The sequence below is a fragment of the Medicago sativa genome, chromosome 8 (assembly GCF_051527215.1).
Source record: "Medicago sativa cultivar Bolivia chromosome 8, Bolivia_mono, whole genome shotgun sequence".
Lineage (NCBI taxonomy): Eukaryota > Viridiplantae > Streptophyta > Magnoliopsida > Fabales > Fabaceae > Medicago > Medicago sativa.
Genome location: NC_140756.1, coordinates 6,766,092 through 6,793,948, shown reverse-complemented (window position 1 = coordinate 6,793,948; position 27,857 = coordinate 6,766,092). Strand labels below are relative to the sequence as shown.

At 31.3% G+C, this 27,857-nt stretch overlaps 1 long non-coding RNA gene and 2 pseudogenes across 1 annotated transcript; 1 reads left to right on the top strand and 2 right to left on the bottom strand.

Moving 5' to 3' along the window:
- Positions 1-5,963: 5,963 nt before the first annotated feature.
- Positions 5,964-8,679, bottom strand: LOC146896505 (uncharacterized; annotated as a pseudogene).
- A 5,444-nt stretch (positions 8,680-14,123) lies between these two features.
- LOC146896504 (hydroquinone glucosyltransferase pseudogene) lies at positions 14,124-15,638 on the bottom strand (annotated as a pseudogene).
- Positions 15,639-20,312: 4,674 nt separating this feature from the next.
- Positions 20,313-22,775, top strand: LOC146896503 (uncharacterized). The gene is made up of 2 exons (XR_015023097.1): positions 20,313-20,605; positions 22,492-22,775. It is a non-coding gene; the product is annotated as an uncharacterized LOC146896503 (long non-coding RNA).
- Positions 22,776-27,857: the final 5,082 nt, after the last annotated feature.

The following is a 27,857-nucleotide window of genomic DNA, read 5'->3' as shown; positions in this document are numbered from 1 at the left end:
AGAGAGAGAGAGAGTTGTTGAGTACGTTTTTTTCTCCTAAACAATATTTCTATTTCATTTTTTATTATTTTTCATAAATGTGCTCCTAATTTACATCCACCTAGGAACGCTAAGGTGTAAACTAGTAAACTACACCTACCTAAAAACACTAAGGTGTAAGTTAGCAACCTACACTCACTTGATTATAATCATTATATACACTCATTTTTATAAATTTTATCAAATTGTTTACAACCACCTCACTAATTTACACCCACTTTCATCATTCAAAATATTGTTTTCTTAAAAGTTTGTCTTTATTACATGATTCGTACTTTAAACATGTCATTGTTTTTTTTAACGATATTCCTTAAAATAGTTACAAAATTGTCTTTCTATTTAAATTTAATTAGAATACAAACAAAAGAATGTTTTAGTAAAATATAAGTGGGTGTAGCTTGCTAATTTACACCTTAATGTTTTTAGGTGGGTGTAAATTAGCAGGCCCTTTCATAAATCCCCTAAAAAAAATATTCTATTACTTTAACCTTTTAAAGTTGGATAGAAATGTAATGTTTGATCTTTTCCACTTTAAGGGCAATGGGCTCTGATAATCTAAAATTCAATTGATAGGTAAGTAAAACATTTTTTTTATTACCAAATGTTATTATGCTAATTATGATGTTAATATTTCCAAAATCGGCAGAATTTGAATTTTGGATCTTTAACTCATTTAATACCTCAAGGGCAAAACATATAAGTATTGTTCAAATTAGAGATAAAAGATGGATTCTCTTGATGATGATTTAATTTTGAACTTAAACAAAAAATGATAATTTTATTTTTAGTTTAGGAATTTTACTGTTATAAATTTTAATTAAACAGGAGAGTAAAACTGAAATAATATTTTATTAAGTTTAATTAAAAAAATTATGCTTTAAATATTAGATAAATCATACATAATTGATTTTCCACAATTCTCATGTATTAAATATGATTCTTGATTTGTACCCAAAAAAAAAATATGGTTCTTAATTATTGTAAAAAAATAAAAAAATTTGGAGTCATGTAGATCTTTCACCAAGAGCACCACCAACCAACAACATATCCATTCATTCCACCATAAGAAGTTTTTTTCTTTTTCTAAAGAATCCATTCTCTCTAATTATTCATATATTAAATATGACTTTTGGTATCATGTATGTCATGTGTTAGTGAATATTATATATACTCATGTGTTAGTGAATATTATATATACTAAACTAGAAAATGGTTGTAAATTTTAAATATGATTTCTTTTAATAAATTGTATATTTTATTATTATTTATTATTTTGATGTGAGTGATCAATAGTTGATATATATATATATATATATATATGGCTGCTTCTTTCTCTCTCTAAGAAAAAAACGCTCTAACCTCTCACTACACCTTCTTCACCGTAGCAGTTCTCTCTCCCACCAAAATCCTAACTTTGTGCTTCCGATGTAGGCTTTTCAGGTGGTGGTGCGATGAGGCGCCTCCTCCGCGCCACCTCCTCCCTTCAGGGTGGGTTTGTTGTCCTTTCCACCGGCAATCTCCCGTTCTCTGTTTCACCGCCATCGTCGTTTCCGCTGCGCCCTTAACGGAGTGTCGTCGGTGTCTTTGGGGTGATGGGATCGGTTGGTTCTGGTTCTTTTTCCTGGTGGTGGTTAACGGATTTCTAGGCGGTGGGTCGATTCTGATTTTGGCTCCTCTCGTCTTTTCCTGGCAAGGCCTCTGATCTCTGGTTTCTTTCAGATCTGTTGAGATCTGCAGATTTCATGGCTGTTGTTCCGTTGCTACTGCGTCGGTGGACTTGGGATAACTTCTGCTGGCTGTTTTTGCTTTTGTTTTGTGTGGTTTTTTATTTCAGGTTGTTGTTGCGGTTCATAGATTGGGTGGGTTCGGCTTGACCTTTTTGCAATGGATGGTTCGTAAACCCGAAAGGGTCTGTTGTGATTCATAAACCCGAAAGGGTCTGGTTCGTTTAACCCGAAAGGGTCTGGTTACTAACGTATTGGACTCATCCCACGATCTGAGTCTTTACGCGTTGATTTGCTCGAAAGGGCACATTATGCTTGCTGTTGATCAGGGAGCTGTTGGCACTTGGGTTTGTTACCGTGTTGGCGGTCAATCCATTCGCCATTCTTATATTCTAGTTGTTCTTAGCAGATTATCACTTTTCATGCCTTTTTTGTAACCTGGTTTCGCGCCCGTACGCGGGTTCGCTGGGTTGCGCTTGTGATTAGTGATTTTTTTGTTAGAATAGATTAGAGTCGATCCATTTAGGACTGTTCTCTCATGATGTATTCCCTGTTGGGTTATTCCTGGGTCAGGTCAAATGTCCCCCCAGTCTTTGTAACTCTTTCTTTTTTTTATATATTTTCTATTTTGCTTAAAAAAAAAAAAAGAGTGATCAATAGTTATTATTGTTATTTCGTTTAAAATCTTAAATTTTATATATTATAGTTTTCTTGTCCTAGAAAGGTTATAGTAAAGTTGTTGTCACATGTTGAAAAGTCATTGATCAAGTTCTAAAAATAGCATCTTGTGTATAAAATAAGGTAAGGTTGCGTACAATACACTAATTGACGGGATCCCTTCACGAACCCTATGTATACGGCATGAGCTTTAGTGCATCAGACTACCCTTTTTATATTTTTCTTCCTAAACAACATTTATATTAAATTTTTAATTCTTTTGTATATTATGGTGAGGATAATTTCACTTTTATAAGTTGGAGAAGTCCCAGTGAGTTTAGCTCACTTGGTAAAGATGCATGATATATGCAGGAGCCGGGGTTCGAACCCCGGGCACCCCATTTATTTACCTTTAAGGTTAATTTCCCTAGCCGCTAAGCTACTTGACAAAAAAAAGTTGGAGAAAAATTTAAGATTTGATATAATTCTCAAATTTTCAAGGAAAGGAGGCATTGGTATCTAAAATTAGATCGATATATAAGCAACATATATTATATTTTTCAAATTGGAGATCGAACATGGATACTCATGATCAAGAGTTTAATTTTGTGCTTAATCTAAAATCTATATGCATGTAATATAGTTTTTAGTTTTTTTTTTTTTTTTAAATTATAAATAGTTTTAGTTACTAGAATCAACGAGGGCGTTGATCTTCCAATAAAAAATTTGAGATGCATCGATACACTTAGATTTTTTTTTTGTCAACTAACCTAGTGGCTAGAATTTACTCTTTAAGGTGAATTTTTTTTGGGTGGTGGCCGAGGTTTGAACCCCAGATCTTGCATATAATTATGTATTGTCCCTACCAACTGAGCTAAACTCACGAGGACACGTTTTAAGGTGAATAAGTAAGGTGCCAGAGGTTCGAACCTAGTAGTTAAATGAGTTTTTTTTTTTTTTTTTTACAATTAATAATTATTTTTTATCATTTATATTTACAATAACTAAAAGCTATTCACTAGAAATGTCGGCGAAATAAATTTTTCTTTTTATTTTTTTATTTACTATAGTGATTATTGATACTTTTACAATAAAAAAAAATAGTATGATTCTTATAAACAAAATTATGTGTGTGTTTTTTTATAAAATAATATTTCCTAAAACATAAAAGTTGAGGGATAGCTCTTTTCATAACACTGATTGTTAATATATTGATTTAATAAACAAGTGTATCCGTACACTTCAATTTATAATTGCATCGTAGAAACTCCCTATTTTATACTTGAAGCAAACATTCGAATACAACATTGTAGAAAGCTTTGCGATGACGTTGGACAATTTGATATCACGATCAACGACGACGAATCTGTTGTTACTGCCTACGTAGCTACGTAGGTATAGTGATGATTTTCGTGTCCACAAGGCATATGTACCATTATTCCACCATAGTTAATGGTGAGAGCGACTTTGAAACCTTTCCAAGTGGGTGCTCCATTGATCAACAAGTCTTTTGAGAGAGTGAAAAAAGTGAACTGTGAAGGGAAATAGGTTTTGAGAGAGTTAAAAAGTGATCTGAAGGGGAAAGAGGTGACCAAGGGTTTATATATAGTTGATGAAAAGATAAGATGTTTGTTTAGTTTGGAAATTGTTTGTTACAATTTTTTTAAAACAAGTTTGTTAGCATGTATCTTTAATTGAAAAATTTAGTCGGATTCTATTAAAATAGCAATAATCTATTGAAATAGAGCAAACATCTAATTTAATATTTTTTGTTGTTATCTAATTTAATGATTTCTTTTTGACAAAATTTAAAGTGAGAAAATATTAATAAAAGAGCTTAAATAACCAGTACACTTAATAGAAGAAAAAAAAACTCGATTACCCTTTATATTTAGATATAGATTTGAAAAGAAAACACCTCATTATTTAACACTAGTGGAAAGAAGGACACCCTTTTTATTGCAATAACGCGTGTAAATTATGAACGATATTTTATGTGAAATTTTGATTTTGATTAAAATTATAAGCATAGATATTTATTACTTTTAAATTGTAAAAACTCAACAAATCATGTTTATCTTTTTATTAAAAAAAAACATGTTTATCTTTTTCAATGACACCAATAATATAACAAATATAATATAAATTCTTATCTTTTTTAATAATATCAACAATATAACATTATATAATAATATATTTTCCCTTAAAAAAACATTATTATATTTGTCAAAAAAATATAACATTATTAAAGGAAAATTTATTTAAGGGTATAATTAAAATAACAAAAGAGTTTTGATTTTGTCAAAAAAAAAAAAAAAGAGTTTTGATATTTACACCGAACAATTATTTCATGTAAGCATCACGATGGACAAACTGGTCAATTACAAACTAGTGCTTAACGGAATACATGGGTGGTTGGTTGGAAAATATGAAGGTCAACGAATAAACAACTAGTGAAAATTGTCTATCTACATCGTGATGGCTTCAAGAGCCCAACAATTCGAGATCAATGGCATTTTCCTAACAAAAAAGCCAACCAAAAATACTCTATTTTCTTTATTTTATTTTTTTGACAATAACCAAATTAGCTCATTTAATTCATAGTATCGTACTCAATACAAGATGGCATATCATCATGATAACGAGGACTGACATAAGACAATGACACCCTTGCTAACAAATGGGCTACATTGTTTGTTTGTCGCCGGATGAAACTTATCTTAAAATTTGGTAAACTTGAGAGTAAAAATTTACAATAATTTAGAATAGCTCCTAATTTGGAATTGGTTGGAGAATCGTCAACAACTTGCAAGTCAAGTACTATGGAAACCACCATTAATCATCATAGTTACCAATGGTTTACATTAAATACTCATAATTACTGATGGTTTTGCAAATCCACAATTTTCTCAAAGTTTGTTGTAACAAAGAAAAAGTAAATGTTATATGAAGAACCATACGAAAGATATGTAAGAAAATGCACATAAGTTTTGTCCTTATAATATAAATCTTTATAATATAACATCGTTTAACTAAGTGTTATTTATTTGAGGAAGTTTTCTCAAAAAAAAAAAAAATATTTGAGGAAGTATTTGACTTAATTATATGCAGAGTATTGGACGTTACTCTTATGTCTGATTATATTTGCTTGAGACATGTTAGAATTAAGACTATAACTTCCAACAAGTGATTATTTCATTGCATTATGATACGTTATTGTTGTTCTCTGTTGGTATATCAAGTGTGAGTAATATGTCACACATCGGATGGAAAAATGAACGTTGAACACTTTATATACAGGAGCACTCATGAGTCATGACCCTTATCTCGTAAGGTTTTGGGTTAAAGAGTGGTATCTCTCCCACTTATATGACTGTTCAAGTCCCGATGTGATGATCCCCCGGATCCTCTCATGACACATCATTCTCACCACTATTTCACTGTCAAAACATTACCTTTGTTAATAATGATAGTAACTAACACGTCACATTAACTAATTAAAAGATCCCTCAAAAAAAAAAATTAACTAATTAAAAGAACCTATCAGTTGAACCATACCGATAATATAAACATTTGTTATAAGCATATATCAGTTCAATGTTGTGAACTAACACCACATTTGAGTTCCAGTCACAATGGATTCTTTTCTATCCATTTTGCGGTGATTGGCCCAGATGGCTTCACAATTTCCTCATTCTTTTCAGGGTACACCCACATCCTTTCGCAAAGCTTGTTGATCAATGCGTGGTCGATGTAGCTGGTGGGAGAAGAATTGTTCGCTGTGGCCCAAAGGTCATTTGCTAGGAGACGGCCAACATTGACCAGTTCACCCTTAAGGATTGCAGTTAGCAAGGTTGCTTTCTGAATGGTCAAGTCTGACACATTTGAACATGGGAGCAAGGTATGCAAAACAAATGTTGCCCATGCTTTAGCAACGGGTGTCAGGTCAGTAGAGTGAAGTTTTCTTGGTGTTCCGTCTTTGTTCCTAACCCAGTCGGCCTCAGGCTTGCACAGAGTACTAAGAATCTCCTGATGATCGACGTTAGATCCCTTGGCCTTTCTTGCTTCAAACGAACATTGTTCGTAGTTCTCAAGCCCAAACAATTGATTTATAATTTTCTCATGAAATGGCACCTTCTTCCCTCTGACAAAACTAGTGAATTTCATCAAATCATTCTTACAGTTCCCATCTTCTTTAGCAGGACCAACATATGCATTTGCAAAAAACTCTATAGCTAATTTTGTACTAGCCTCTTTTGCAAATGATGTCAATTCCCCCCATCCTCTGGTCACTATCATTGCCTTGCCTGAATATCTGAGAAATTGTCCCCTTCCAACCAGAAATTTTTCTTTAACACAAAGTTTTTGCAGGCCAGAAACTTCAAATAGCGCTCTTGATGGACCAATGATATGAAGCGAAGATTGTCAAATGAGCTAGCTGAGGTGATGGTGGCAACCTTTTTTCTCTTTGCTTTGTTTTGTGTTGCCATTTGTTCCTACAAAAACAATCAACAACAAACATGCATAGTATCCAAAATTAGGACAAGTACCTGTGAACAAGTAATCATCCCTTTCACACAAGCAAGCTCAGTCACAAATAAACTAAAAAAACAATTTCATCACACTCATGCATTATGTACTACTGCGCACAACACGTCCAGCATTCACGCCAAGCGTGCAAAGAGGCACTCCAGTGCAGCCAAGTCAGGAGGGAACAAGTAAAAATGCGCTTAAGCGCTCCAGAATGAGCCCCAGCACATCTGGAATGTGCCCAAAGCGCACAAGGAGCTGCCCCAGTGCAGGATGACTTGCAGACTTCTTTATAGACTTAAAAAAAATATCTTTTAAGCTCCTCTTCAATGCTTGTGCATTCAAAAGTCGGAAGACATTAAAACAGTTCATAGCTTCAAATTGCAACTGACAACGATGAGTTTAATTGCATTTTACTGTGCAACCCAATCTAAATTTCTTCAATTCGCTAGGCAATTATTCAAATTAAGACCCATAATTCTAAATGTAATTAAGTTTGTCATACCTGCATGTCTGATGGAGGGGCAACAACACTGTCCGTCACAATGACCTCCTTTGACATATGAACGTTGTCATTCTCTTGTAGTTCATCTACTATAGGTGCATGTCTAGATGATGCACACTCCCTACATAAAGAGGCAACAAGACGTCCATGTCCAAAATACGCAGCATCAACCATAGCTCCTCTAGTTAGTGCCGTCACCGATAAGAAAGTATATTAATTGTTAAATAAATTATTGTTAATTATAATTATAACAATACTTAATTTTCTATTCCTATTCAAATTTTAATTACTTATGTAAGAGATACATACAGAGTTTTCATACCTGATGATGATCTGGCACCATGAGTATCTTGCACCAGAGTTTCCATCAACTTTCTCAGCTCACAAGCATCCAACTCCAATTTATTGTTCTTCTTTCTCATCTTTCCCATCATGGCGACAAAAGATGTTTGTAAAGAGTTGTCTGAAGAAACATGTGATTCAGAAGCAAAAAGGTAGCTTTACGATCACTATATTATCCCATATCAAGTGTTGGATTATATCTCTTACGATAGGAATCAAACAATGTCGATTGTGGAGTATAAAATATAAAAATGCTCTATATCTATTGTATTCTAGATAATCTTCAAAGTGTATATATAAAACTATAAGTGATTTCAGAACAAAAATATGAAAGAACTGATATATGCCAATATACATTTCTTCCTTAAACTTACTGCTGAACATAGAATAATCACTCACTCTCTCTTATCTAATTAACCTCCTACAAATAACAATTTTAATTCGAATGTGCCTTATGGGTGCTACTGTATAACTAACTCCTACAAGACCACTTTATTGAGCCTTCTTCTCCATACCTTCCAACCGTTGACCCGTGGTCATCACAGAATTTGTCTACAATTTGTCCTCTAGGATTGATGTATGGATGCTCTGGAGTATGAAAACTCGTGCTTTTCTAGTCTAGGAGTGGTTATTGATTTCAACCTTATTGCAAATTGATTGGAAATTAACATGAGTTCATATTCTGAGTTTGTTACAGAATGTTCTTTATTCATTCATATTCAAATCATAAGTCCTTAGGCAGGAGAACCTTTAAACCAAATAAATCATTAATTCCTTAGATAACCGAAAATAAGAAACCTTAAGAGCATACATTCCTTAGATGACCGATAATAAGAACAAGCATCAACGACTACTTCTAGACAAGAGAAACATGGGTTTTCATATTCAAGCAATCAACTCACAAATTAACAACGAATTCAACGGGACAGCAAGATTAATTAATTAGTTTAACAAGGAAAGAGAAAAAGAATATAAAAAAAAAAAAAAAGCAACAATATTTTTAGTTTAGATTATAAAAGGAGAAAGAACACAAAGATGGTTAACTGGTTACTTATTGATGAATGGTTTAACAAGGATCATCTCTCCTATTCTGGTTATGAAAATTATCAGATTCCTGAAGCACCGCCTTGAAACTGACTTTGCATCATGAGTTTAACTTCTCACAGATCCTGCCAATGATATTTCCATTCCCACATGAAAATCAGATTCAGGTTAGAGAGAGAGCCAATAGTTTGTTTGAGCTGGGCAATGTAGAATTGACGTGAACTCGAGAGATCAATGATACATTTCACCAAATTTGAATAGAGATGAAAAATATGTGAGTTTGGGCAGCAGAAATTCACATTTTAACCTCAGTAAATTCAATTCAAAAACAAAATTGGAATTTTCATCCAACATTTAGGCCAGGGAATGCCATAAGAAATACTAGTTCATGATTATTTTCGAGCAACATTCAATGATTCTTCGTCTAAATAAAATTCATCTTAGGCATCAATAATGACAAAACACTTCACAACAGAAAATTATGCAAAATTAAATGGAAACCACAATGTTAGTATACAAAACCAATAACTTGTCAAATAGAAAGTCTTATAAGCATGTTTCATAATATGAGCTTAATATTGCAAATTATAATGATTATTCAATTCCAATGAAGAAACAGAAAAACTAGAATGGTTAAAAAGCAAAAATCTTCATTGTCACTTTAAAATTTCACTCTCTTTCACCTTCATTCAATCAATCTCTATAGAAGATTGAAGAGTGAATCAAAATATCTTTCATTCATACTCGATTGCATATAAGTAAAGTGAATTTCTTCTTCTTTTTCAATGATGCTAAAGTTTCATTTTTTTTTTCTTGTTGTTCAACGCTGATATTTAATGCACTATACAATGACATTTATTTGATGGTGGCGCTAAAGTTAATTTACTTTGTTGAGGTTAACTGAAATTCATTTTAAGTAGGCAGGTTCATGTAAACTGAGTTTAAGTGAACATACTTAAACTGAGTTTACGTATACATACTTAAAATAAGATTACGCAAAATCATTAAACAAATTTAACTTTTAATATGCACACTTAAACTCAGTTTACATGACTTATTTAAACTAAGTTTTCATGACCTACTTAAACTAAGTTTAAGTATGTACACTCAAACTCAATTTACATGACTTATTTAAACTAAGTTTACATGACCTACTTAAACTAAGTGTGCATGACTTACTTAAACTGAATTTAAGTATGTAAACTCAAACTCAATTTACATAACCTACTTAAACTAAGTTTACATGACCTACTTAAATTGAATTGAAGTATGTACACTCAAACTCAATTTACATGACCTACTTAAACTGAGTTTTGGAAGAGGAATGAAGGAAGATGCGTTAGTTTTCTGGGTGAATTTGAAAATTAAATTTTATTTAAGGATAATTTTGTCATTTTAGGATGTAATCAGGAATACATGAGGTGTAATTAAAAAAATTCTAATAATAATCATAGCATTATAATTGCTTTCCATGTGCATTAGTTTTTACAAAATTATCACTAATATGTTTATAATAAATGCTCTTTAGAAAGTCATCTAGCATAAAAAGATTTTTTTTATATTTATGATCCAACACACCCAACAAAAGAGATTAGAGTGAGTTAAGAAATTAAGAGATATATCTCTATGAGCTTAGTTCGATTGGTAGAGATATTGCAAATTATATGTAGGGGTTGGAGTTCGAATCTCATATATCCTACTTTTTCATATTTAATATTGTGAGTTTTAACCACTATACTACTTAACAAAAATAATTTAAGAGATATTAAATAGATAAAATGACTATAAAATTAAATTTGTTTGAATACTTTTTTTTTTTGACCGATGAATACTTTTCTTTTAATTCTTTTACATCACTGATATTAAATTACTTTTGATTAACCGATATTAACTTTTGTTATTTCGTTTGTATACTCTAATTTTTTTTTGTCACGGTACACTTCTCCTAAACAATATTTTTGTTTCATTTTTTATTATTTTTCATAAATCCCCTATAAAAAATATTTTTCATATCATGATTATGATACGTACTTTAACCTTTTAAAGTTGGATAGAAATTTAATGTTTGATCTTATCCCTCAATTTTTTAACGACAATAGGCTCTAATAATCTGAAATTCAATTGTAAGGTAAGTAAAACATATTTTTTTCCATACCAAATGTTTATTTTTTTTTTAAGAAATAACAAATGTTATTGTGTTAATTATTATGTTAATATTTTTTTCAATTGGTAGAATTTGAATTTTGGATCTTTAACTGATTAACACATTTAATCCCTCAAGAGTAAAACATATAAGTATTGTTCAAATTATAGATAAAAGATGGATTCTCTTGATCGATGATTTAATTTTGAACTTACACAAAAAATGATAATTTTATTTTTAGTTTAGGAATTTTACTGTTATAAATTTTAATTAGAGGGGATTAACTGAAATAATATTTCATTAAGTTTTAATTAAAAAAAAATTCTTTAAGTATTAGATAAATCATAGGGAATTGATTTTTTATAATTCTCATATATGATTCTTGATTATTGGCAAAAAAAACTTATGATTCTTGATTCTCAGATATGGCAAAAAAAAACTTTTGGAGTCATATAAATCCATCACCAAGAACACCACCAACCAACAACATATCCATTCCACCATCAGAAGTTTTTTCTTTATCTAAAGAATCCATTCTCTCTAATTATTCATATATTAAATATGACTTTTGGTTTCATGTATGTCATGTGATAGTGAATATTATATATACTAAAATATGATTCTTTTAATAAATTGTAAATTTTATTATTATTTATTATTTTGATGTGATCGATATTTATTATTGTTATTTTGTTTAAAAACTTAAATTTATATATTTATATGTTTCTTTTTGAACAAGATATTATATGTTTCTAGTCCTAGAATTACAGTAAAGTTGTTGTCACATGATTGAATGGTAATTGTTCAAGTTCTAGAAACAACATATTGTGTACAAAGGTAAGGTTGTATACACCAATTGACGGGATCCCTTCACGGACCCTGTGTATACGGCTAGAGCTTTAGTGCATCAGACTACCCTTTTTATATTTGTCTTCCAAAACAACGTTTATATTCAATTTTAAATTCTTTTGTATATTATGGTGAGGATAATTTCACTTTTATAAGTTGGATAAAAATTTAAGATTTAATTTAATTCTCAAATTTTCAAGGAAAGCTAAGGAGGCTTTGATATCTAAAAAAATATGCATGTAAGTAATATAGTTTTAGTTTTTTTAAAAAAAATCATAAGATAGTTTTAGTTACTAGAATCAATGAGGGCGTTCATCTTCCTAGAATCATAAGATCGTTTTTGTACCCAAAAAAAATGAGGGCTATCATCTTCCAGTAAAAAAAAAATTGAGCTTCATTTGAGATGCATCGATCCGTTAGACTTTAAATAATTATTTTTTATCATTTAAATTTATAATAACTAAATATTATTTACTAGAAGTGTCGATGAAATAAAATTCAAATTTTTTATTTTTATAATTACAATAGTGAATATTGATATTGTCGATGAAATAAAATTCAAATTTTTTATTTTTATAATTACAATAGTGAATATTGATATTTTTACAATAAAATTAAAAAATTAGTATGATTCATATAAACAATAGAATTATGTTTTTTTTTATATGAAATGATATTTCCTAAAACATAAAAGTTGATAGATAGCTCTTTTCATAAAATCGATTGTTAATATATTGATTTTTTTTTTTTGACAAAAATATATTGATTTAAAAAGCAAGTAAATCGGTACACTTCAATTTATGATTGTACTATAAAAACTCCCTATTTTGGATATTAGTATATTTTTTTGGTGCAAGTAGCCGCTCTTAAAGAAAAATAATAAAAATTAATGATTTAAGTATGAAAATCAATTAATAAATATTTAAGAGATAAATAAATAACATAAAAATACCTTTCTAAAGGTAGTTTTTGTTATTTAGTAAATATATTTCTTTACTTCCTCTTACTTTCCAATAACATATTCACTCATATCAAACAATAATAAAATCATCTCATTTTATACTCACTTTCATTCCTTTCAAATTCTTTTCTCTTACTTTCTTTCCTTCCAATTTTTTTTATTTAAACAAAGTCTTTTTTCACACTCTTACGGGTTGTTCCAAATTCCACTATGAAATGTATTTTTTTTATTGATTCTTTCAAAAAAAAAAACGAACTTATTGATCACTCTATTCCTTAAACCGGCCACAATTTTACCTATCAATCTCATGATCTCATCAACTTGGCTATTGACTCTTAATCTCATCGTATAAGCGTCACTACAATGACCGCCAACCCATCCCATCCCAAATCACTGCACTGAACCATCATACACGATTCCGATTTTATTTCGTAACCACCATCACCTATCACGGTTTAAATGATCATATATTATCTTACGTGATCAACATCGACGATTCTGTTGTTACCGTCTATGTAGCTATAGTGATGATTTTGGTGTCACAACGCGATATGATTATTCCACACCAGCTAAGCTAATCAATGGAGTGACTTTGGAAAATCCAGGTCGGGCGGGGTATAGAGGTGTAATTAGGATTACAGAGGCGCGCATGGTTATGTTTATAGGATTTTAGTGGACTTACAGAGTTTGATGATAGCTTGGAAGCGGATCTCTTGCTTATAAACAAGACCTGATTGCGCGGAAGCTTTAGCGTTGATTCAAATCTCATGAATGTCAGCCTGAGAAGTATGTTCAAATCATCAAGAACATGAAAGAGCTTGTCTTTTTAGGGTTGGACGTTTTTATTTTCCCACACTTACCGAGAAGGTAATCAATGTGCGGATTATATGGCAATATTGGGAGCAAACGGCGTAAAATAACGTGTCTTTTGGATTGTAATCCAAACTTTATTGACAATGTCATAAATATAAGTGGTGTTCCTTTTTCTTCTCGGTTCGTTTTCTTTATTTTTTATTTTTTTACCAAAATTGTTCCTTATATGCAAATGTTTTCGACACATTAAAAATCAAACACGTGAAACAACATGCATGCTACTTCTATAATTATAACATTAATGAGTATGCATTTGCAAAGTAGTTGAACAAGCTTTCAGAGCTAACGAGTGATGCACCTTAGTGTTGTTAAATATAAAAACGAAACTGATATTCCATTAATAGGATTACCATTGGTTATATAATTTCCGGTGCTTCGTTGCATAGAATTACACAACAGCCAAAACATATAGAATAGGAGACTATGTCATTATACAGGTAAAATTTTATACACATTCTAGTTTTCCTGCACCAAATTTCTCCACTTGAGTGTTAATTGAGAAATAGTCTTTGTAGAAGAGCCATCTTCTTTGAGTGCATTAAAAGCAGCTTCTTTTAATTCATTTATGTTATTGTGCAATTTCTCGCCTTCTTCTCCTTCCATGAGACACTTGATCACCTTAGCAACCTCTACCCTTTCCACAATTCCATTTTCATCAACTCTTGGCCTCAGTCCCACTTTTAGGCCCTCGCTCAATAAAACCGAATTCATTCTCTGCTCAGCAACAAAGGCCATGTGATTAGTGGCACACCATGCACCACTCTCTCAAGAGTTGAATTCCAACCACAATGACTCAAGAAACCACCAATTGATCTGTGACTTAGGATTTGAACCTGTGGTGCCCATGATGGAATAACCATACCTTGATCTTTGGTTTTCTCTATGAACCCACATGGTAAAAATTCCAAAGGATCAACATCATTTTGTGCTGAAACTGAAAAATACGCTGCACTAGATGAACTACTACTCGGTGCTCGCACAACCCATAAGAATTTCTGATTGCTCAAATCCAAACGGAAAGCCAGCTCATCAATTTGCTCTTGGGAAAGTGTACCACCACTCCCAAAAGAAACATACAAAACTGAACAACGTTGTTCTTTATCCAACCATGTGAGACACTCCAACCTATTAGCATCATCACCAAAACTTGTTACTGTCCGGATGATGGGTCCAACAGGATACACAAGAGGGTTGTTACTTCCTTCCTCTTTTAGTGCTTTTATAGGACCTATTTCCATTTCTAAGAAGCTATTAACAAGAACACCATCAACAAAACGGTACTTTTTAACTTGGTTGTAGAAAGGATTTTTTAGCTCATTGATCACGCTAGTTCAATTACTTGACTTTGAAGTTATGTACATCTGTGCTAGCTTCAACTACTAATATGAAAAACCAAGTAACTCATGCTTGAAAATTCATATACAAATGAACTAAAATGACGTGAAAAATTAGATAAAAGACAAAATCATTATCTGAAACTAAGTTAAGCGACGACGGATGTAATTTTGCCTATTTATTACTTATGTTTTCCAATTTTAGTAATTTATCTTTTTCATATCATTAATGAAAGATAATTTTGTGAATCAACACTCATTTCATCATTCTCCTACACAATTAACCATATTTCTTAACATGTGTGAAATTTGCAAAATGACTTTATAATTTGAGATGAATAGGTATAATTAGCAATATATTAGAGTAGTTAAGAGTTGGTTAATAGAATTTGCTAAGTGGTTGTTAAGTCTTTGAAAATTTATATCATGACTGGAGAATTATCTCCATAAAAAAACCTTCCAATCTCTATTCAGCTAAATAATTTTCGTTCAGTTGCATATTGAGTTAAATCACTTTTCTTGGAACCTTTACACAATTACACCCGCCCCATAATAATCTTTATGGTTAACTAACACTCTAAGAGGGCACTGATCGTCGATTTTGCATACCAAGATAGCAGGAGGAGGCAGCTTCCATCTTATATATATATTTTTTTTTTTAGGGAAGCTACCATCTTATAATGACGCACCAAATAAAGATATGTTTTTTTTTTTTTGTTTATTTATCAAACGAAGACATTATGCTGATCAGAGCCGACCCTAATATTTTTGGCACCCTTGGCAAACTAAAAGAGTGGTGCTCTAATAATAATAATCATAGCATTATAATTGCATTCCATTCCATGTGCATTAGTTTTTGCAAAACTATCACTAATATATTTATAACAAATGCTCTTAATTAGAAAGCCTTCTAGCATAAAATGATTTTTTTGGATTTATGATCCAACACATCGAACAAATGCTATTTAAAAATCTCGTACATCCGACTTCTCCATATTTAATATGTGTGATTTCTTGTCACTAGGCTATTTGACCAAAAATAAAATTAAGAGATATTAAATAGATTAAATGACTATAAAATTAAATTTGTTTGAATACTTTTGCTTTCATTTCTTTTACATCATTGATATTTTAAATTATTTTTATGTGATTAACCGACACTAACTTTTGTTATTTCGTTTGTATACTCTAAATTTATTTTTTGTCACTGTACACTTCTCCTAAACAATATTTCTATTTCATTTTTTATTATTTTTCATAAATCCCCTAAAAAAAATATTTTCCATATCATGATTGTGATCCTTTAACCTTTTAAAGTTGGATAGAAATGTAATGTTTGGTCTTATCTCTCAATTTTTTAACGACAATAGGCTCTAATAATCTGAAATTCAATTGTGAGGTAAGTAAAACATATTATTTTCCATACCAAGTGTTTATTTTTATTTTTAAGAAATACCAAATGTTATTGTGTTAATTATTATGTTAATATTTTTTCAATTGGTAGAATTTGAATTTTGGATTTTTAACTGATTAACACATTTAATCCCTCAAGAGTAAAACATATAAGTATTGTTCATATTAGAGATAAAAGATGGATTCTCTTGATAGATGATTTAATTTTGAACTTAAACAAAAAATTATAATTTTATTTTTAGTTTAGGAATTTTACTGTTATAAATTTTAATTAAAGAGGGGATTAACTGAAATAATATTTCATTAAATTTTAATTAAAAAATTATGCTTTAAGTATTAGATAAATCCTACAAAATTGATTTTTTATAATTCTCGTGTATTAAATATGATTCTTGATTATTGGCAACAAAAAAAACTTTTGGAGTCATAAATCTATCACCAAGAACACCACCAACGAACAACATATCCATTCCACCATCAGAAGTTTTTTCTTTTTCTAAAGAATCCATTCTCTCTAATTATTCATATATTAAATATGACTTTTGGTTTCATGTATGTCATGTGATAGTGAATATTATATATACTAAAATATAATTCTTTTAATAAATTGTAAATTTTATTATTATTTATTATTATTTCAAAAAAAATATTATTATTTATTATTTTGATGTGATCGATATTTATTATTGTTATTTCGTTTTAAAACTTAAATTTTATATATTATATGTTTCTAGTCCTAGAATTACAGTAAAGTTGTTGTCACATGATTGAAAGGTCATTGTTCAAGTTCTAGAAACAACATATTGTGTACAAAATAAGGTAAGGTTGTATACACCAATTGACGGGATATATCCCTTCACGGACCCTGTGTATATGGCAGCTTTAGTGCATCAGACTATCATTTTTATACTCCCTCCGTTTCAAAATGAGTGTCGCTTTAGCCAATTGCACAAAAATTAAGGAATGGAATAAAGTAGTCAAATGTCATAGCAATTTTACCAAATTATCCTAATCAACTATTGGTTTGTTTTTCATTAAAGAAAAAATAATACTTTGGAAGTAGTGTAACATAGTATTGATTGAAGGGTACAATTGAAAAGAAAAAGTTATTATTGCATTGAAAACCGAAAGTGACATTTGTAACACCCCGTTTTCCCAACATAAAAATTTCATAAATAAATCAGAGTTTTTCAACATAAAACGGAATGTCACATTCTTTTCTTAAAAATCATAAATGGAATAAATAATAATTTATCCTTAAAAAAATCATTCAACATAAGTATTTATAAACTTTGCAGCGGAATTAGTTCAACATCATAAAAATAGTCTTTGGCACCAGGGCCTCATCATAAAAGTCTCATAGATTGTCTAAACATCATGATTTGTTCAATCCGACAACTTCATTATAATTCTCATAAAAACAATACGTAAGGAATAGAAAGTAAAGACATAATCCCCATCCCGTTACGTATCAGAGCATCCTAGACGACACGATGTGAGGAGTCTACTCACGAACACAGCTAGTCTTTATTACCTGCACATTACCCACGGTCGAGGCAACATATACGCAGAAGGGGTGAGATTTCTCAAACAATAATATTAAGCTCATTAATCATAAATTACATTTAACAATATAAACATCTTATAATTTAACAATTATAATCAAGTACATAGACATCATCATTTCATCTTAGCAATATATCATCATATAGCAGTCACAATCATCGTCACATATCATCATACTAAAAGGCATCACAAAGTAATTCGTTAAAACATCACAACTTAACAACTTGACTTGACAATGCATCTAGACTCGACTATGCAACTCTTAACGTCTTAAACCATCTCGAATCATCATGAAATGCAAATGCATGTGGTACCAATCTAGGGCATAAGCCCTCATCGTCGTGGTTGAGCATAAGCTCTCATCGTCGTGGTTGAGCATAAGCTCTCATCGTCGTGGTTGAGCATAAGCTCTCATCGTCGTGGTTGAGCAAAAGCTCCATCGTCGTGGTTGAGCAAAAGCTCCAGGGCATCAAGCCCTCAACTTTGAATGAGTATGCATGGACTCAACATCTTACGTCTTAGAACTTCATGAACATCTTATAACTCTTTGACTTAGACCGACACTTACATCTTAAATAAGACTCAGCAGTATACGCAGCATATAAATAATTCATCTCATATCAGCATCATAGTACAACAGCATCAATGATAATCAACAACATCTTAAACATCGCATCAACATAAGCATCATAATTAACACATATAGTGCATAAATAACAATGTCACATCATTAATAATCTTAGTCATCTTAACTTAGGCTTCCTGGACAGCTCCTAATAATCTAGACATCCTTCCTTTCCTACTCCGAGTTCATCTTAAAACTACACGATCTTTAAATAGTAACACATCTTTATAAGACTTGACAATTACTCATCTTTAAATAACTCGACAAATACACATATTTAAATCACTACTTCAAATATCACATCATTATATGGCATATCTTTAAATCACACATCTTCAAATAGCACATATTTTTATAACACATCTTAAAAGCACACATCTTTAAATCAAATATCTTCAAATAGTACATCTTTTACATCATTAAATAGCATATCAATACACATTAATTTAATTATTCAATCAAAACCTACAACCATGGCCGTGAGATTCGAATAAATTGTGTTACACACTACTCTCTTGTTTGTCTACACTTCATATTAATTGGGTTTTAATTAATTAATTAGAGGCTAGCATATAAGAGTTAGTCCCTATCCAAACAAGTAGATCCAAGAGAGGATCAGAGCCACCCCAAGGCTATTAAGACACGTAAAAACAAAATCAATATATTAAACCAATATGTTAATTAATAGATTATAATTAAGTTGAAAAGAAACAGTAATAAGAGTTCGCTTCCTCAAAAAAAATATTAAGAGTTTGGTAGCATCTTATAAGCATATGAGGCTCTGAGCTAGTTAATTAAGCTACTCAACTATTGCTAGATATTATTATTATTTTCTCTAACGTGATTAAAACCTACCTATACGTTTACTATACTATACTATAGCAGCAAAAGAAAAATCATGGTAAGGGTTCAACTTCAAAGAAAAATCATCGTATATGTTATGCTATTCATGGATTTTCACTCGCTTTTACTCGTATACTCAAAACACAACATAACCGTGAATCAAATACAAATTTAGTTCATACCAATAATGAATTTAGAGACAAGACTAGACCCAAGATCATAGCAGCAAATTAGACCACGTATTTAACATAAATTATAATGGAAAACAACGGAAAATAAAAGCCCTTCACTACCTACATGTTCATACCACCCTAATTCTTAAAATCTCACAAATTCATCCTAAATCATGTTAGATGCAATCTAATGAATCACAGACTTAATATTAGTGAAAGATAGTCTCACCCTTACCTTAGATTGTTTTTCTGAAATCAAAAGCAGCGTTCTTCGTTCCTAGGGTTCTCTCTCTCTGAGTTCTCCTCTTCCTCCTCTTTCTCCAAAAAACGGTTTAATGTAACGCCCTCCTCTTTATTTAATTATTTTAAATGAGTTTTAGAATATATTTATATGATTAGTGTGATTTATAAGATTTATGTGATTTATATGATTTTAGGGAAATTTATGAGACGTTGTAACTTATTTTATTGTTTAATAAAATAAGATTCGAAAATAAAATAAATATTAAGTTGTGGGGTTATTTTGTGTAGAAATATATTTGTTATTTGTTATAGATATATTTGTTATTTGGTGTAGAAATATATTTGTTATTTGTTATAGATATATTTATTATTTGGTGTAGAAATATATTTGTTATTTGTTAGAGATATATTTGTTATTGGTGTATTATTATTATTTAGTGGGGGAGAGATATATTTAATTTAGAAATAAATAAGATTATGAGGAATATAGTAGTTTTGAGGTGTAAGCGAAATAAGAAGGGGGTTAGAATAGAAAGAAGAATAAGTTGTTGGGCCAAAATAGATTTAGGAAGAGCGTTTAGTATTATAAATAGAGAAGCTTAGGTTAGAAAGAGTTTACCGGAAACCGCTTTTTGGAAAAGAGGAGAACAAGAAAGAAGAGAAGAGAAGAGAAAAGTCAAGAGAAGAGGAGAAGACCTTAGGAAAGAAGAACGCTGCTGCTGATTCAGGAATTAAACTAAGGTGAGGGTGAGACTATCTTGCATTAATATTAAGTTGTTAAATCATTAGATTACATCTAACAAGTTGGGGAGAGTTTGTGAGAATTTGAGATTAGGGTTTTGAGAGAGTTTTGATGATTAGATGATGAAAACTTGTTGAATTGATGTAGAAATTGTGTACAGACCTTAGATAATCCATAAGATGATTATTGGAAGTAGTTTTGAGGTTAGCACCATGAGATTAGGTGAAACTTGAAGAAAATCTGCATTCTGCCCGAATTTAGATATTAAAACTGGTATTGATCGGTGCGGAATTGGTCTTAGGTGTAAACACGAAAGTTGTAGGTATGGATGTTAGCTTTCTAATGCCGTTGGTCTCACGTCAATAGGATTTATAGAGCTTGAGTTATGGTCAAATTACTGCACGTAGGTCACAGTGAATTTTTATGGACTTTCAGCACAACTTTTCCGAATTTAAAATAAAAACTGGTACTGATCGGTACAGAATTGGTCTTAGGCGTAAACATGAAAGTTTTAGATAATTTTGTTAGCTTTCTAGTGGCTTTGGTTTGACGTGAAAATTATGTTTGGTCTTTGAGTTATGATTAAAATACTACAGGGAGGTCTTAGCAAAATTGTACGGTGACAGCATTCTCTGTTTCATGTTTTTGCGTTTTGTTCATATGTTTCTGTTTTGAATTGATCTTTGTTCTAAATATGAAAGTTGTTGATATTTGTGATATCTTTCCAGTAGCTTTGGTTTGACATGAAAATATGTTGTGGATAATTTATTATGTTTTTACAAAGATACATAGTGAATTATTGTCGATGTTTAAATACGATGTTATATGAAGTTGTTTATGATTGATGAATATGATGTTTTAAGATGTTGTTTATTATCATTTGATATTGTTATATTATGATATGACATGAATTATTTATGTGATCCATATGTTGTCAAGATGTTAAGATGTTAAGACGTTAAGATGATAAGAGTTGTTAAGTCGTCGAGTCGTTATGAAGTCATCAAGTTGTTAAGATGTTATGTTGTCAAGATATCAAGATGTTAGGATGTCATAGATGTTCATAAAGTTTCTAAGACGTAAGATGTTGAGTCCATGCATACTCATTTAAAGATGAGGGCTCATGCCCTGGAGCTTTTGCTCAACCACGACGATGGAGCTTTTGCTCAACCACGACGATGGAGCTTTTTGCTCAACCACGACGATGGAGCTTTTGCTCAACCACGACGATGAGGGCTTATGCCCTAGGAGTATATTTATGCTCAACCACGATGATGAGGGCTTATGCCCTAAAATGGTACCACATGCATTTGCATTTTCATGATGATCAAAGATGGTTTAAGACGTTAAGAGTTGCATAGTCGAGTCTAGATGCATTGTCAGGTCAAGTTGTTAAGATGTCAAGTTATCGAGATGTTAAGATGTTAAGATGTCAAGTTGATGAGCTATTAATGAAGTGCTTTATGAATGATTATGATGCTTAAGATGATGAATGATTATGATGTGTATGATGATTGATTACGAAGTTGCTTATGATGATTGATTATGAAGTTGTTTATGATAAGATGCTATGTGATTTATGATAAGATGCTATGTGATTTATGGTATGATGCTATGTGATTTATGATATGATGCTACATGTTTACTAATGATGATATGTGATGATGTATGTGATATTATTGATAATATAAGATGAAGTATATGACTAATATAGGAAGAATAGTGACACTAGTTAAGAAAGTTTAAGTTGTTAGATATGATTAATGAATTATAAGATGTTTAAGTTGTTGAATGTACTTTATATGATTTATATGCTTTATATTATTGTTTGAGAAATCTCACCCCTCTGCTTGGAAATGTTGCTCTTCGTATGGGTAACTTGCAGGTAATCAAGATTAGAGGCGTCGTGAGTGGACTCCTCACATGTGTGTCTAGGTGCTCTGATACGTAACGGGATGGGACTTGACTTTACTTCTATTCCTTACGTAATGTTTATGAACTTTTATGAATAAATATTGAACTAAGACTTATGAGATTTTCTGATGAGGCCTGCGTGGCAAAGACTTTTTATGTTGAATGAACTAATTCCGCTGCGAAGTTTTGAATTACTTATGTTAAATGATTTTGAAGAATAAATTGTTATTTATTCAGTTTATGAATTTTTAAGAAGTGTAGCATTCCGTTTAAAGTGGAATTACTCTGATTTTTAATTATGAAATTTTTACGTTGGGAAAACGGGGTGTTACAATTGGTATCAGAGCAGGTCGGTCCGTCCGGCCAAGTAGATGAGTCGTTGTGTCGTGTCGTCATGTTTTCTAGTTAGTAGTTATGTTTTTTATGTGATCATGTTTAACTGACTAACTTGATGTGGTTTTTGTGTTTTGTTTGAAGAAGTAATGACTAAATTTATTTTCTATTGTGCTTGAATTTCGAGGACGAAATTCCTTTAAGTTGGGGAGAGTTGTAACGCCCTCCTCTTTATTTAATTATTTTAAATGAGTTTTAGAATATATTTATATGATTAGTGTGATTTATAAGATTTATGTGATTTATATGATTTTAGGGAAATTTATGAGACGTTGTAACTTATTTTATTGTTTAATAAAATAAGATTCGAAAATAAAATAAATATTAAGTTGTGGGGTTATTTTGTGTAGAAATATATTTGTTATTTGTTATAGATATATTTGTTATTTGGTGTAGAAATATATTTGTTATTTGTTATAGATATATTTATTATTTGGTGTAGAAATATATTTGTTATTTGTTAGAGATATATTTGTTATTGGTGTATTATTATTATTTAGTGGGGGAGAGATATATTTAATTTAGAAATAAATAAGATTATGAGGAATATAGTAGTTTTGAGGTGTAAGCGAAATAAGAAGGGGGTTAGAATAGAAAGAAGAATAAGTTGTTGGGCCAAAATAGATTTAGGAAGAGCGTTTAGTATTATAAATAGAGAAGCTTAGGTTAGAAAGAGTTTACCGGAAACCGCTTTTTGGAAAAGAGGAGAACAAGAAAGAAGAGAAGAGAAGAGAAAAGTCAAGAGAAGAGGAGAAGACCTTAGGAAAGAAGAACGCTGCTGCTGATTCAGGAATTAAACTAAGGTGAGGGTGAGACTATCTTGCATTAATATTAAGTTGTTAAATCATTAGATTACATCTAACAAGTTGGGGAGAGTTTGTGAGAATTTGAGATTAGGGTTTTGAGAGAGTTTTGATGATTAGATGATGAAAACTTGTTGAATTGATGTAGAAATTGTGTACAGACCTTAGATAATCCATAAGATGATTATTGGAAGTAGTTTTGAGGTTAGCACCATGAGATTAGGTGAAACTTGAAGAAAATCTGCATTCTGCCCGAATTTAGATATTAAAACTGGTATTGATCGGTGCGGAATTGGTCTTAGGTGTAAACACGAAAGTTGTAGGTATGGATGTTAGCTTTCTAATGCCGTTGGTCTCACGTCAATAGGATTTATAGAGCTTGAGTTATGGTCAAATTACTGCACGTAGGTCACAGTGAATTTTTATGGACTTTCAGCACAACTTTTCCGAATTTAAAATAAAAACTGGTACTGATCGGTACAGAATTGGTCTTAGGCGTAAACATGAAAGTTTTAGATAATTTTGTTAGCTTTCTAGTGGCTTTGGTTTGACGTGAAAATTATGTTTGGTCTTTGAGTTATGATTAAAATACTACAGGGAGGTCTTAGCAAAATTGTACGGTGACAGCATTCTCTGTTTCATGTTTTTGCGTTTTGTTCATATGTTTCTGTTTTGAATTGATCTTTGTTCTAAATATGAAAGTTGTTGATATTTGTGATATCTTTCCAGTAGCTTTGGTTTGACATGAAAATATGTTGTGGATAATTTATTATGTTTTTACAAAGATACATAGTGAATTATTGTCGATGTTTAAATACGATGTTATATGAAGTTGTTTATGATTGATGAATATGATGTTTTAAGATGTTGTTTATTATCATTTGATATTGTTATATTATGATATGACATGAATTATTTATGTGATCCATATGTTGTCAAGATGTTAAGATGTTAAGACGTTAAGATGATAAGAGTTGTTAAGTCGTCGAGTCGTTATGAAGTCATCAAGTTGTTAAGATGTTATGTTGTCAAGATATCAAGATGTTAGGATGTCATAGATGTTCATAAAGTTTCTAAGACGTAAGATGTTGAGTCCATGCATACTCATTTAAAGATGAGGGCTCATGCCCTGGAGCTTTTGCTCAACCACGACGATGGAGCTTTTGCTCAACCACGACGATGGAGCTTTTTGCTCAACCACGACGATGGAGCTTTTGCTCAACCACGACGATGAGGGCTTATGCCCTAGGAGTATATTTATGCTCAACCACGATGATGAGGGCTTATGCCCTAAAATGGTACCACATGCATTTGCATTTTCATGATGATCAAAGATGGTTTAAGACGTTAAGAGTTGCATAGTCGAGTCTAGATGCATTGTCAGGTCAAGTTGTTAAGATGTCAAGTTATCGAGATGTTAAGATGTTAAGATGTCAAGTTGATGAGCTATTAATGAAGTGCTTTATGAATGATTATGATGCTTAAGATGATGAATGATTATGATGTGTATGATGATTGATTACGAAGTTGCTTATGATGATTGATTATGAAGTTGTTTATGATAAGATGCTATGTGATTTATGATAAGATGCTATGTGATTTATGGTATGATGCTATGTGATTTATGATATGATGCTACATGTTTACTAATGATGATATGTGATGATGTATGTGATATTATTGATAATATAAGATGAAGTATATGACTAATATAGGAAGAATAGTGACACTAGTTAAGAAAGTTTAAGTTGTTAGATATGATTAATGAATTATAAGATGTTTAAGTTGTTGAATGTACTTTATATGATTTATATGCTTTATATTATTGTTTGAGAAATCTCACCCCTCTGCTTGGAAATGTTGCTCTTCGTATGGGTAACTTGCAGGTAATCAAGATTAGAGGCGTCGTGAGTGGACTCCTCACATGTGTGTCTAGGTGCTCTGATACGTAACGGGATGGGACTTGACTTTACTTCTATTCCTTACGTAATGTTTATGAACTTTTATGAATAAATATTGAACTAAGACTTATGAGATTTTCTGATGAGGCATGCGTGGCAAAGACTTTTTATGTTGAATGAACTAATTCCGCTGCGAAGTTTTGAATTACTTATGTTAAATGATTTTGAAGAATAAATTGTTATTTATTCAGTTTATGAATTTTTAAGAAGTGTAGCATTCCGTTTAAAGTGGAATTACTCTGATTTTTAATTATAAAATTTTTACGTTGGGAAAACGGGGTGTTACATTTAACGTAAAAACTCTTTCTAACCTAAGCTACCTTATTTATAATACTAAATACTCTTCCTAAATCTATTTAGGCCCAATAACTTTTTCTTCTTTCTATTCTAACCCCCAAATCTACTTACTCTAATAATTCTCATATTCTAATAAATAATAAAATACTAACACCTCATATATATAAATAAATAACATAAATAGATTCTAACTTAATAAAAATAATTAAATATCAAAGTGGACGTTACAACTCTCCCCAACTTAAAAGAATTTCGTCCTCGAAATTCAGAGCATAAGAGAAAATGAATTTAGTTATTTGCTTCAGTATCTTAAACCATATATATCAAAATAGAAACATCAACAACACACAAAAACCAAATCAAAGTTAGTCAGTTAAACATGATCACGTAATAAAACATAACTACTAACTAGAAAACATGACGACACGACACAACGACTCATCTACTTGGCCGGACGGACCGACCTGCTCTGATACCAATTGTAACACCCCGTTTTCCCAACATAAAAATTTCATAAATAAATCAGAGTTTTTCAACATAAAACGGAATGTCACATTCTTTTCTTAAAAATCATAAATGGAATAAATAATAATTTATCCTTAAAAAAATCATTCAACATAAGTATTTATAAACTTTGCAGCGGAATTAGTTCAACATCATAAAAATAGTCTTTGGCACCAGGGCCTCATCATAAAAGTCTCATAGATTGTCTAAACATCATGATTTGTTCAATCCGACAACTTCATTATAATTCTCATAAAAACAATACGTAAGGAATAGAAAGTAAAGACATAATCCCCATCCCGTTACGTATCAGAGCATCCTAGACGACACGATGTGAGGAGTCTACTCACGAACACAGCTAGTCTTTATTACCTGCACATTACCCACGGTCGAGGCAACATATACGCAGAAGGGGTGAGATTTCTCAAACAATAATATTAAGCTCATTAATCATAAATTACATTTAACAATATAAACATCTTATAATTTAACAATTATAATCAAGTACATAGACATCATCATTTCATCTTAGCAATATATCATCATATAGCAGTCACAATCATCGTCACATATCATCATACTAAAAGGCATCACAAAGTAATTCGTTAAAACATCACAACTTAACAACTTGACTTGACAATGCATCTAGACTCGACTATGCAACTCTTAACGTCTTAAACCATCTCGAATCATCATGAAATGCAAATGCATGTGGTACCAATCTAGGGCATAAGCCCTCATCGTCGTGGTTGAGCATAAGCTCTCATCGTCGTGGTTGAGCATAAGCTCTCATCATCGTGGTTGAGCATAAGCTCTCATCGTCGTGGTTGAGCAAAAGCTCAATCGTCGTGGTTGAGCAAAAGCTCCAGGGCATCAAGCCCTCAACTTTGAATGAGTATGCATGGACTCAACATCTTACGTCTTAGAACTTCATGAACATCTTATAACTCTTTGACTTAGACCGACACTTACATCTTAAATAAGACTCAGCAGTATACGCAGCATATAAATAATTCATCTCATATCAGCATCATAGTACAACAGCATCAATGATAATCAACAACATCTTAAACATCGCATCAACATAAGCATCATAATTAACACATATAGTGCATAAATAACAATGTCACATCATTAATAATCTTAGTCATCTTAACTTAGGCTTCCTGGACAGCTCCTAATAATCTAGACATCCTTCCTTTCCTACTCCGAGTTCATCTTAAAACTACACGATCTTTAAATAGTAACACATCTTTATAAGACTTGACAATTACTCATCTTTAAATAACTCGACAAATACACATATTTAAATCACTACTTCAAATATCACATCATTATATGGCATATCTTTAAATCACACATCTTCAAATAGCACATAT